This window comes from Chiloscyllium punctatum, chromosome 26 (assembly GCF_047496795.1).
Source record: "Chiloscyllium punctatum isolate Juve2018m chromosome 26, sChiPun1.3, whole genome shotgun sequence".
NCBI lineage: Eukaryota > Metazoa > Chordata > Chondrichthyes > Orectolobiformes > Hemiscylliidae > Chiloscyllium > Chiloscyllium punctatum.
The window spans coordinates 5970373-5982346 of NC_092764.1; the positions used below are offsets into that span (position 1 = coordinate 5970373).

The 11974-nt window shown below is 45.2% G+C and overlaps 1 protein-coding gene across 1 annotated transcript in view; it reads right to left on the bottom strand.

The window, feature by feature from the left end:
- Positions 1–10473: 10473 nt before the first annotated feature.
- The window catches only part of ca7 (carbonic anhydrase VII), a 104105-nt gene continuing 102604 nt past the window's right edge, over positions 10474–11974 (bottom strand). Inside the window, exon 7 of the mRNA XM_072595816.1 lies at positions 10474–11974. This exon is cut by the window's right edge and continues 1029 nt beyond it. The gene's annotated coding sequence lies outside the window, so the exon portion shown is untranslated.

Genomic DNA, 11974 nt, shown 5'->3' on the forward strand with positions numbered 1-11974 from the left:
TCAAAGCACTGGGAAGTTGTGCGTGGAGTCAGAGGAGATAGGGGAAGTGCTAAATGAATACTTTTTGTCAGTATTCACACTAGAAAAAGACAATGTTGTTGAGGAGAATACTGAGATACAGGCTACTGGAGTAGATGGGATTGAGGTTCACAAGGAGAAGGTGTTAGTAATTCTGGAAAGTGTGAAAATAGATCAATCCCCTGGGCCTGATGGGATTTATCCCAGGATTCTCTGGGAAGCAAGGGAGGAGATTGCCAAGCCTTTGGCTTTGATCTTTATGTTGTGATTGTCTACAGGAATAGTACCAGAAGACTGAAGGATAGCAAATGTTCCCTTGTTCAAGAAGGGGAGTAGAGACAACCCTGGAAATTACAGACCAGTGAGCCTTAATTTAGTTGTGGGTAAAATGTTGGAAAAGGTTATAAGAGATAGGATTTATAATCATCTAGAGAGGAATAAGTTGCTTCGGGATAGTCAGCACAGTTTTGTGAAGGGTAGGTCGTGCCTCACAAACCTTATTGAGTTCTTTGAGAAGGTGACCGAACAGGTGGATGAGGGTAAAGTGGTTGATGCGGTGTATGTGGATTTCAGTAAGGCATTTGATAAGGTTCCCCACAGTAGGCAATTGCATAAAATACAGAGGCTTGGGATTAAGGGTGATTTAGCGGTTTGGATCAGAAATTGGCGAGCTGAAAGAAGACAGAGAGGAGTTGTTTAAAGGAAATGTTCATCCTGGAGTTCAGTTACTAGTGGGGGACCGCAAGGATCTATTTTGGGGCCACAGCTGTTTGTCATTTTTATAAATGACCTAGGGTGAGGGCATAGAAGGATGGATTAGTAAATTTGTGGAAGACACTAAGGTTAGTGGAGTTGTGGACAGTGCCGAAGAATGTTGTAGGTTACAGAGAGACATTGATAAGCTGCAGAGCTGGGCTGAGAGGTGGCAAATGGAGTTTAATGCAGAAAAATGTGAGGTGCTTCACTTTGGAAGGAGTAACAGAAATGCAGAGTACTCAGCTAATGGTAAGCTTCTTGGTAGTGTAGCTGAGCAGAGAGATCTCGGTGTCCATGTACATAGATCCCTGAAAGTTACCACCCAGGTTGGTAGAGTTGTTAAGAAGGCAAACTGTGTGTTAGCTTTTGTTGGTAGAGGAATTGAGTTTCGGAACCATGAGATCATGCTACAGCTGTACAAAACTCTGGTGCAGCCACATTTGGAGTATAGCGTACAGTTCTGGTCACCGCATTATAGGAAGGATTTGGAAGCTTTGGAAAGAGAAGATGTACTAGGATGTTGCCTGGTATGGAGGGAAGGTCTTAGGAGGAAAGGCTGAGGGACTTGAGGCTGTTTTGTTGGAGAGAAGAAGGTTGAGAGGTGACTTAATAGAGGCATATAAGATAATCAGAGGGTTAGATAGGGTGGACAGTGAGAGCCTTTTTCCTCAAATGGTGATGTCTAGCACGAGGGGGCATAGCTTTAAATTGAGGGGTGATAGATATAGGACAGATGTCAGAGGTAGTTTCTTTACGCAGAGTGTAGTAGGGGCGTGGAATGCATTGCCTGCAACAGTAGTAGACTCACCAGCTTTAAGGGTATTTAAATAGTTATTGGATAGACATATGGATGATAATGGAATAGTGAAGGTTAGATGGGCTTCAGATTGGTTCCACAGGTTGGCACAACATCGAGGGCCAAAAGGCCTGTACTGCGCTGGAATGTTCTATGTTCTCTGTACTTTGTACCTAAGATGGTGCTGTGTGTGGCAACATTATACACTTTTCATTGCACTCCTGTACTTTTGTACTTGAGTTGAGGTGACAATAAAATCGGATTCTAATAAATAGATTCAAGTCTCCTGTGATTATTGCCTTGCCTTTCTGAACAAACTCCATTGTTTCTGCTTTCACACTTTATCCTACTGTCTGGTTATTGTTAGGGACCTGGACACCACACCCACAAGTGACTCCTTGTCTTTGTCATAGTAACATATCAATAGGAGAAGGAGTGGGCCATTCGACCCATCGAATGTTCTTCACCTTTTCAGTATGACCATGTCTGATCCAGTTCATCTCCCCCCCACCCCACCCCCTCCCCTCCCCCACCCCCCCATACCCCTTGATCATTTTAACCACTCAAACTGTATTTACCTCCTTCTTGATAACACACAATGTCTTGGCCACTCTCTGTGGTAGTGAATTCCACAGGATCACCACTCTCTGGGTGAAGACATTTCTCTCTGGGTGAGATATTATGAGCTTTGACGTTTTGCTTCTGAATGTAGTTCCTCGCTCAGTGACTCCTGACCATATCAAACAGCCCCAATTGTGTCCTTGGGACTGACCTTGACACAATGTCTGGATCTTGCCTCTCTCCTACCCAGACCTCCCCGGCCCTGAGCAAATGTTCCAGACTCTGGCACTGGGCATGAAAACACCTTCCTGGACTCACTCTCTTTGCTGCAAAGAACTGTCTCAAACAATCAGCCAATCTCAGTTTACAAACCTCTGAATAAACCCCAGAGTGGACAGCTGTGCCCAGGGGGAAGGTTCCTGATGATGTTATGATCTTTGATGTCAGAACGTGCTTCCCACAATCACCCCTGAGTGACCTGGCTCCACATTTCAGATCCCAAATTCCACCAACTGAGCAAACAATTTGGCTGCATTCACTCGAAAACACTGACATACTGTCTGTACGTTTAGGAGGTCTGTTTGTAGTCTTTCATCTCAATGTCTCAGTTAAGCTCAGATAATTATAACATATCAATCCATGTACAAGTGCCTGGGGTCACACTGGGTTGAGATTGTCGGAGTATTCCTCCCATTGTCTGGTTGGTTTGGTAGTATGTTTGAGCTCAGTTTCCCCTAACTGTTGCTGGTATCCTTTTCTGTCTGTACCCCAAGCTTGCATTTCCCAACCATCCCATTTTGATACACATCAGCGAGTAAGAGCCAGGGATAGATTCCCGGCTCCACGCAGCCTGTCCCACCCACCAATGTTGCCCTGTGTGCAGAGCACTCTCCTCCCCCACCGCAGAGTCAGAAAGCAGTGTTTCAAGTCAGCTCGAGCTCAGAGGTGAACTCCCAACCCAGCCTTACACTGCCGGGACTAGCATGGGCTTGCTCGCTCCTCATTAACTTGTATGAGCACAATCCTGGAAACCCTGTCTCTCTTCTTTCAAAGTGTCAAACTTCAACGCCTTTAATCTACGTCGATAAATTAAAAGTGCTGTGAGCTAGGAATTAATCTTGTTGAGCTCTCTACCTGAAGGTTCAGAAATGACTAACTATGTGAGGAGATTTAAACTGAACACAAAGAATTTTAACTGAGACTTAACCCAGGTCCAAGGGCCAAGAGCTATATTATGTGAGTTGTTGACTCATTAACAATATTGCAGGGTGTGTTGGTCATGTATGGACTGAGGTGGTGAGTGGCTACTCACTTGTCCAACATGTGAGGCTTTGGACGTGAAGCTGCACAGGGCGACCCCTGTATTCATGGAATTGGTTTCCACAGTTTCAGTTACCTGCGGTTTACCGTGGCCCGAACTTGTTTTAGGGAACCTTCCAGAACCAGGGTCCAGGGGGCTGCAGGGAAGGTTCGTTTGCCATTGAAATGAACGGGTTCGCTCCTATCCGCAGTTTCAGCCTTCCGTGGGAAGTCTTGGAATGTATCCCCCGGGGGGGGTACGGGGGCGCGACTGTACATATAAACATGTACAGCAGCTATTAGACTTACCCCATCCCCCAACACAGGACACCCATAACCAATCATAATATCTCTCCCAAATAGAGCTGGGTATGTGTCAAACAGAGACCAATGGTTCCCACTCTCCTTCAGTGAGAAAAGGCTGTGGGTTCAAGTCCCAATTCAGACGGTGCCTGGGATCAGCCACAGACCCACACTCAGGAAGGTCACCACTGTTCCCCCTCTAAAGGATATCAGTGCATCAATTCATCCAACAACATTATCACTGTCACTTTTAGCAAAACCAACCTTTTATCTTATTTCCTTTTTTTTTGAATAAAATTGAAACTCACAGAGATCCATGGTGAGATTTTAACTCACATTCTCCAAATTACTGATCTAGACCTAAACATAACTAGGCAGCTATCGTAATCAATACATTAATCATTAAGGATTTTTGTGAAGATCTGTAGCTCAGGTTGTGGATGAGGGAGTTGGTTATCTCACTGACGTTTTGTTAGTGTCATCAGAGTGACTTCAACAATTGGTGTTGAAGGACCCCATACCCACGGCATGTAGGACCAAAGTGGAATGCAAAATCCCTTGCAACAACTGCAACATCGGACAAACATCCAGCTCCACGATCACCAGCTGGCATCGAAACGACATGATCCACTCTCCCTCATCTCTGTACACTCAGACCAAGAGGGCCATCGATTCGATTATGACAAAGTAACCAATTCTCGGACAGGCCACTCAGAGACATCCCAGAGAGTTCTTGGAAGCCTGGTTTTCAACCAAAAAGGCCATCAACAAACAGAAAGAGACAGACCCAGTGTACCAACCAGTGCAGAGAAGACCCAGAATTGACACTCCCCCCCCAATAGACTGGACCTCCATAATAGCAAGCGGACAGAACAACAGCACCTCACAGAGGTCACTCTGATGATTTTGCCCAGAATGGTCATAAAACAACTGCATAATAGCCCAGCAGCTCAGCCAACTAACCAACTACCTTATACAGTAATCAATTGAACTTATATCCAGGGACGAGTGAGGAAATTTATATTATTCTTCCACAGGATGTGAGCATCACTGCCTAGGCCTAGAATTTATTACTCGTCCCTAGTTGCCCATTGAGAAGGTGGGGGTGAGCTGCCTTCTTGAACCTCTACAGTCCATGTGCTGTGGGTAGACCCACAATGCCCTGAGGGAGGGAAATACAGGATCCTGACCCAATGACACTGAAGGAACAGCGATATATTTCCAAGTCAGGATGGTGAGTGGCTTGGAAGGGAACTTGCAGGGGGTGGTGTTCCCATGTAACTGCTGCTCCTTGTCCTTCTAGATGGAAGTGGTCATGGGTTTGGAAGGTGCTGTCAGAGGACCTTCGGTGAATTTCGGCAGTGCATCTTGTAGATGGTACACACTGCTGTTACTGAGCGTCGGTGGTACAGGGAGTGGGTGTTGCAGGTCCTGAATGTTGAGAACCAGTATTACTGCAGATTTAATATCTTCACAAAGGAGAAAATAATCAGGGTTTAACGTGGAAGGGCCCTCATTAGGATCTTAATGTCCAGCATTGGTAGATTAATTCAAACTTTCAATTGTATTATTGTGCTTTCTTGGAACTCTCATCTGAACAAACATTATGGGAGCTGCAAAGGATCAGGGTATGGTCTGAGCTGATGTTACTACTGAGAAAGTTAGATCTCAGACTGAAAGCTGGCTTGATAGATCGCTTTGCTCCTAACTTAACATAATGATAATTCACTGAAACAAAGGCTTCTGATTCCTTTTAACAATAAAACAGAAATTGATTACCACAAAAGAACATAATTTTTTTTATTCACACACGGGATCTGGGTGTCACTGGCTGGCCAACATTTATTCCCTCATCCCTAGTTGCCTCTGACCTGAGGGGCTTGCTAGGCCATTTCGGAGGGCAGTTGAGAAGTAACCACATCGCTGTGGGTCTGGAGTCACGTGTAGGCCAGACCAGGTAAGGATGGCAGTTTCCTTCCCTCAAGGACATTAGTGACCCAGATGGGAATATCTAAATCTTGAACCTAACTTGAAAGATATTTAAGTGTACATTGAAATAAAGTCTTATTTATTATCTAACACTATTATTCTATAGCCTCACAAATCCAGAGAAAAAAAACTCTCATCTACATCAAAGCTTTCGACCTAACCGCACCTCCCCACTTTTGTCCATGAGCTATGAAATATTTTTACATGAATTCTCTGAAAACTGAGTCAGAAGTCACATGACACCAGGTTATAGTCCAACAGGTTTATTTGAAATCACAAGCTTTCGGGGCCCTGCCCCATCCTCAGGTGAAGTGTCTTCTCCTGACGAAGGGGCAGCGCTCTGAAAGCTTGTGATTTCAAACAAACCTGTTGGACTATCACCTGATGCCCTCTGACTTGGTTCCACCCAGTCCAACACTGGCACCTCCACACCACAAAACTGAGAGCTGAGACTTTCTCCGTCTTTTAATAATCTGGAAACCTCACAAACTAAACCTTTACCCCAAGGTGACTATATGTTCCTTGCTGTAACGGTATTTGATTAGATTACATTACATTACAGTGTGGAAACAGGCCCTTCGGCCCAACAAGTCCATATCGACCCGCCGAAGCGCAACCCACCCATACCCCTACATCTACCCCTTACCTAACACTATGGGCAATTTCCCATGGCCAATTCACCTGACCTGCACATGTTTGGACTGTGGGAGGAAACCGGAGCACCCGGAGGAAACCCACGCAGACATGGGGAGAATGCGCAAACTCCACACAGACAGTCACCCGAGGTGGGAATTGAACCCAGGTCTCTGGCGCTGCGAGGCAGCAGTGCTAACCACTGAGCCACCGTGCCACCCACAAACCTCAGACCCCAGTCAGGTCTCCTCCAAACCTGCCCTAAATGCTCTCAGTCTCTGGGTTTTCTTAAGCTAGAATCAGTCCCTAATTAACTTCAGCCCAAAAGCAAGTCTATAGTTTACTAAATGTCATAAACAACACAGAATTCACACTTCACTGCAGTTTACCTGGCCTGGATATTGAATCTTGAAATTGTTTCAGAAAGACTCTATAACCTTTTTTTCAAACATAGAACATAGAATATGGAACATAGAACAGTACAGGCCCTTCAGCCCACAATGCTGTGCCCAACATTTCTCTTAATCTTAGATCACCCTAACCTACACACCTCTCAATTTACTGCCGTCCAGGTGCTTGTTCAGCAGTTGCTTAAATGTTCCTATGTCTCTGACTCTACTCCCACCGCTGACAGTGCATTCCACGCACCCACCACTCTCTGTGGAAGAACCTACCTCTGACATCTCCCCTAAACCGTCCTGCAATCATCTTAAAATGATAACCCCTCATGACAACCATTGCTGTCCTTGGAAAAAGTCTCTGCCTATCCACTCTATCTATGCCTCTCACCTTGTACACCTCGATCAAGTCACCTCTCTTCCTTCTTCTCTCCAGTGTGAAAAGTCCTAGCTCACTCAACCTCTCCTCATAGGACAGGCCCTCCAATCCAGGCAGCGTCCTAGTAAATCTCCCTCTGCACCCTCTCGAAAGCATCTACATCCTTCCTATAATGAGGCGACCAGAACCGGATACAACATTCCAAGTGTGGTCTAACCAGGGTTTTATAGAGCTGCAGCAAAACCTCACAACTCTTAAACTCAATCCCCCTGTAAATGAAAGTGAAAACACCATATGCCTTCTTAACAACCCTAACAACTTGGGTGGCAACTTTGAGGGATCGATGTACATGGACCCCAAGATCCCACTGTTCCTCCACACTGCCAAGAATCCTGTCTTTAATCCTGTATTCAGCATTCAAATTTGACTTTCCAAAATGAATCACTTGGCTTTTGTTCAGGTTGAACTCCATCTGCCAGCTCTGCATCCTGTCAATGTCTCGTTGTAGCCTGCAGCAGCCCTCACCACTATCTACAACACCACCAACCTTTGTGTCATTGGCAAACTTACTAACCCTTCCTTCCACTTCTTCATCCAAGTCATTTATAAAAACTACAAAGAGCAGAGGCCCAAGTACAGATCACTGCAGGACACCAGCCTACTACTACTGCCTGCAACAGTCGTAGACTTGCCAACTTTAAGGGCATTTAAATGGGCATTGGATAGGCATATGGACAAAAATGGAATAGTGTAGTTTAGATGGGATTCAGATTGGTTTAACAAGACAGCGCAACATTGAGGGCCGAAAGGCCTGTACTGCGCTGGAATGTTCTATATTCTATGTCCTACTACTAGTCACCGACTGCCAGGTGGAATATTTTCCATTATTAAACCTTTGTTTTATTAAATCTTTCTTCCAAACTAACCAACATGCACATGTCACTCCATTTGCAATCCAAACTTTAAACATATATATAGATATGCACATCAAATGGGTCAGAGGGCTTTTACCCGAAACGTCGATTCTCCTGCTCCTCAGGTGCTGCCTGACCAGCTGTGTTTTTCCAGCACCACACTCCAACTCCTCCATGAGTCATCAAGCTAGCTATGACTCATCAGGAGCTCTGTCTCTCTCTGTCTCTCTCCCCTTGGTTGCTGTCAGAGCCGCTGAGTTTCTCCAGCACTTTCTGTGTTTGTTCCAGATTTCCAGCATCTGCAGTGGTTTGCTTTTAAGTAAGTAACTTCAATCAACCAGGATATTGTAAATGGAATCATGCCATATTTTTAAGGGAGTATAGAGGGAGCTTTACTCTGCATCTAACCCCGTGCTGTCCCTGTCCTGGGAGTGTTTGATGCGGACAGTGTAGAGGGAGATTTCCTCTGTATCTTACCCCATGGTGTCCCTGTCCTGGGAGTGTTTGATGCGGACAGTGTAGAGGGAGCTTTACTCTGTATCTAACCCCATGCTGTAGCTGTCCTGGGAGTGTTTGATGGGAACAGTGTAGAAGGAGCTTTACTCTGTATCTAACCCTGTGCTGGCTCTGTCCTGAGAGTGTTTGATGGGAACAGTGATTTATTTTTAGCAGGTTCTCATACTTTTCACCTTCAATACAAAGTTTACAAATGCATTGAGATTCAAGGTTTAACACTGGGCTTTAAAATAGTCAGACCTTAATTTACAGTCAATGATTTACTTTAACTGAGGCAACATATGAAGGTACATTGTTATCTCAGGTAATATTTCAATTATCATCAAATTACTAATCTCTGGAGATATCATCACCATAGTTATATTCCATCATGGGACTGTTTAATAGCACTCAAATTAGCTCTAGTTGCAGCCACAAGGCAACCCCAAGGTTGTAAATTAATAGTGAGCAGGCTGTAGATAAGGTTTTATAAGAAGCTAACCGGAAGTTTCAAGTTGATCAGTCCTGAGTTAAATGACTCCAGTTCCAGTGTTGACTGATTTGGTTTTGGATACGGTCCCGAGACCCTTTCCCTACACCACCAATGGAGCACCATTTCACTCAACGCATTCCGGCAACTCATCAAACCACCATCAACTGCACCTTCCAAACCACCAACCTCTACCATCCCAAAGGACAAGGGCAGCAGACACATGGGAACACCATCCCCTGCAAGTTCCCCTCCAAGCCACTCATCATCCTGACTTGGAAATATATAGTTATCCCTTCACTATACCTCTGGCTGCCCATTCCAGACTCTCGCCACCCTCTCTCAAATCAACATCCATTTACCAACCACAGGAGGGACGGTCTTCACTTCCAGTCTGCTCGGATTACCTCATCGAGAGTCTAAAAAAAACAGAAAGATCTAAAAAAAATCTAAACCTGCAAATTATCTACTGTGCTTCCCCATCCGGTGGGGTTATTTTCCAGTGTAAAGGAGACAAACATAGGAAGCCTGTGAGTAATTATAGACACTCCAGTCAGGAATCATTTCCTTCCAAGGCATTGGAAGAGACATTTACGTGAAACGCAGAGCACCTCACACTCCAGGTGTAGTTCCAGAGGATAGTTCTGGAACAATCCAAAAGGACCTCTTTCACCTGAACCCTGCTGTGAGGCCGGAAATTTGGAGCATTGCTTCCTATGTTATAAAAGTCACTTATGCGCAGCAAGATCCTACAGTCAGCAACGTTCTGTTTCAGCAATGAGATACCCTCTTCTACAAATAACATCTCTTCCACAGAACGGAGGCCTCACTCAGCTGAACAGTTACTAAGAAACTCCATCTGCTTTCCCAGGTGACCGTTAACGCAAGTGGAACCCTCCGAGGTTAGGTATTTTATTCGGAGCGTTCCAATGATGGGAATTGTCCATCAGAATTTTCACCTTCCTGGACAACTCCCATGGAGTTGCTATGCCTGGGATTCCACAGGATCCCAAAGTACAATTCCAGTGTGCACTGCTCAGACAACAACCTGGCCTTTGGAATTTCCAAGCCATTATCTCAACTGAGAGGTGGCATCAACAGTGCAGCACTCCATCAGTACTGCATCGGAGAGTCAGTCTGCATTCCCTGCCTGTGCCTCACTGTCATCCCCAACCTCCTGACTGACTGCAGAGCTGGTTATTGTTCTGGTAATGCTGAGGCCACTATCCTCTTGCGAATTCCCAAATTGTAAACAGACGACCGCGCAGTACACAGCAGGCATACTGACAGCTCAATCAGTAAGACAATCACCCCAGGACAAACCAACCATCACATGAACAGTTCACACAACAGTATCCATAAATCAGGAGCAGGAGGGTGAAAATAAGAATTATGTTTAGTTCTTTCTTGCATTGTTTTAACAGAAGACAAAACAGCTGTAATTTAATGGAATACGTTTATTATTTAATTGCTTTACTATTGAATAAATTACAGGCATGGAAACCGCTCAATTACAAACAGAAATCACCACACACTTTTAACAGATCCCAGGTCCCACGAAATTTACAGAAGAGCCATTAAGCTGATACATTCTAGCTACTGTGCACTTTTGTCCATATAAGACTTTTTTGAAGTGTCACTGGCTGGGCCCAGCATTTACTGCCGTCCCTAGTTGCCCCTTGAAAAGGTTGGGGTGAATTGCCTTCTTGAACCGCTGCAATCCATGTGCGGTGAGTAGACCCACTATGCCTTTAGGGAGGGAATTCCAAGATTTTGACCCAGTGACAGTGAAGGAACGGCGATATATTTCCATGTCAGGATAGGGAGTGGCTTGGAGGGGGAACTTGCAGGGGGTGGTGTTCCCATGTATCTGCTGCCCCTGTCCTTCTAGATGGAAATGGTCGTGGGTTTGGAGAATCTTTGGTGAATTTCTGCAGTGCATCTTGTAGATGATACACACTGCTGTTACTGAGCTTCGGTGGGGGAGGGAGTGGGTGTTTGTGGATAGGGTGCTGATGAAGCGGGCTGCTTTCTCCAGGATGATATCAAGCTTCTAGAGCATTTGTTGGAGCTACACCCACCCAGGAAAGTGACCAAAGCATTGAACATAGCACGCAGTGAGTCCAGACGGTTAATGATGCATGATCAGGGAGGACAATGGAATGCAATTGTGCATGTGGAGCTAGACCTGGGCGTGATTTTCCATAGCTTGAGCTAGATCTAAATTTTAGTGTCAACCAAAATTTACCAAATTGTTTTGATAATTTGCAGTGGTGAAGGAAAGGCCCCACTGGCAAATTGGATTTGGAAATAGATTGAGGGGAAGTGAGGACTGCAGATCGGAGCTGAAAATGTGTTGCTGGAAAAGCGCAGCAGGTCAGGCAGCATCCAAGGGGCAGGAGAATCGACATTTCGGGCATGAGCCCTTCTTCAGGAAGAGCTGCCTAATTATAATTACATGGAGTTAACGGAGTAGGACAGAAATAAGCAGAGAGTTTACTTGTCTTACTTCCCCTCGATTGGAAGTGGTTTAAGAGTAGCTTGAAATGAATGCACAATGACAAATAACCTGATCAAACATTCTGGAAATGAGACTGAACTGGAACTGCACTTTTGGCGCTATGAGAAATCGCTAGTCTCTAACCTGTGCCTGGATATTATCCCTTTAATAGCCACACTTGTGGCATTAATAATTAATTTAACACCGAGCACCTGACTGGGTTGACAAGTATGTGCTGATCACACAGACTGAAGCAGATGGGAGAATCAAACTGCTGTAACCTCACACAGGTCTTGCTTACCTTGGGCAAGGTCAGAGTCGAGAGAGTGTGATGCTAGAAAAGCACAGCATGTCAGGCAGCATCCAACGAGCAGGAGAATCGATGTTTCAGGCAATCCTGATGAAGGGCTTCTGCCCGAAACGTCGATTCTCCTGCCCCTCGG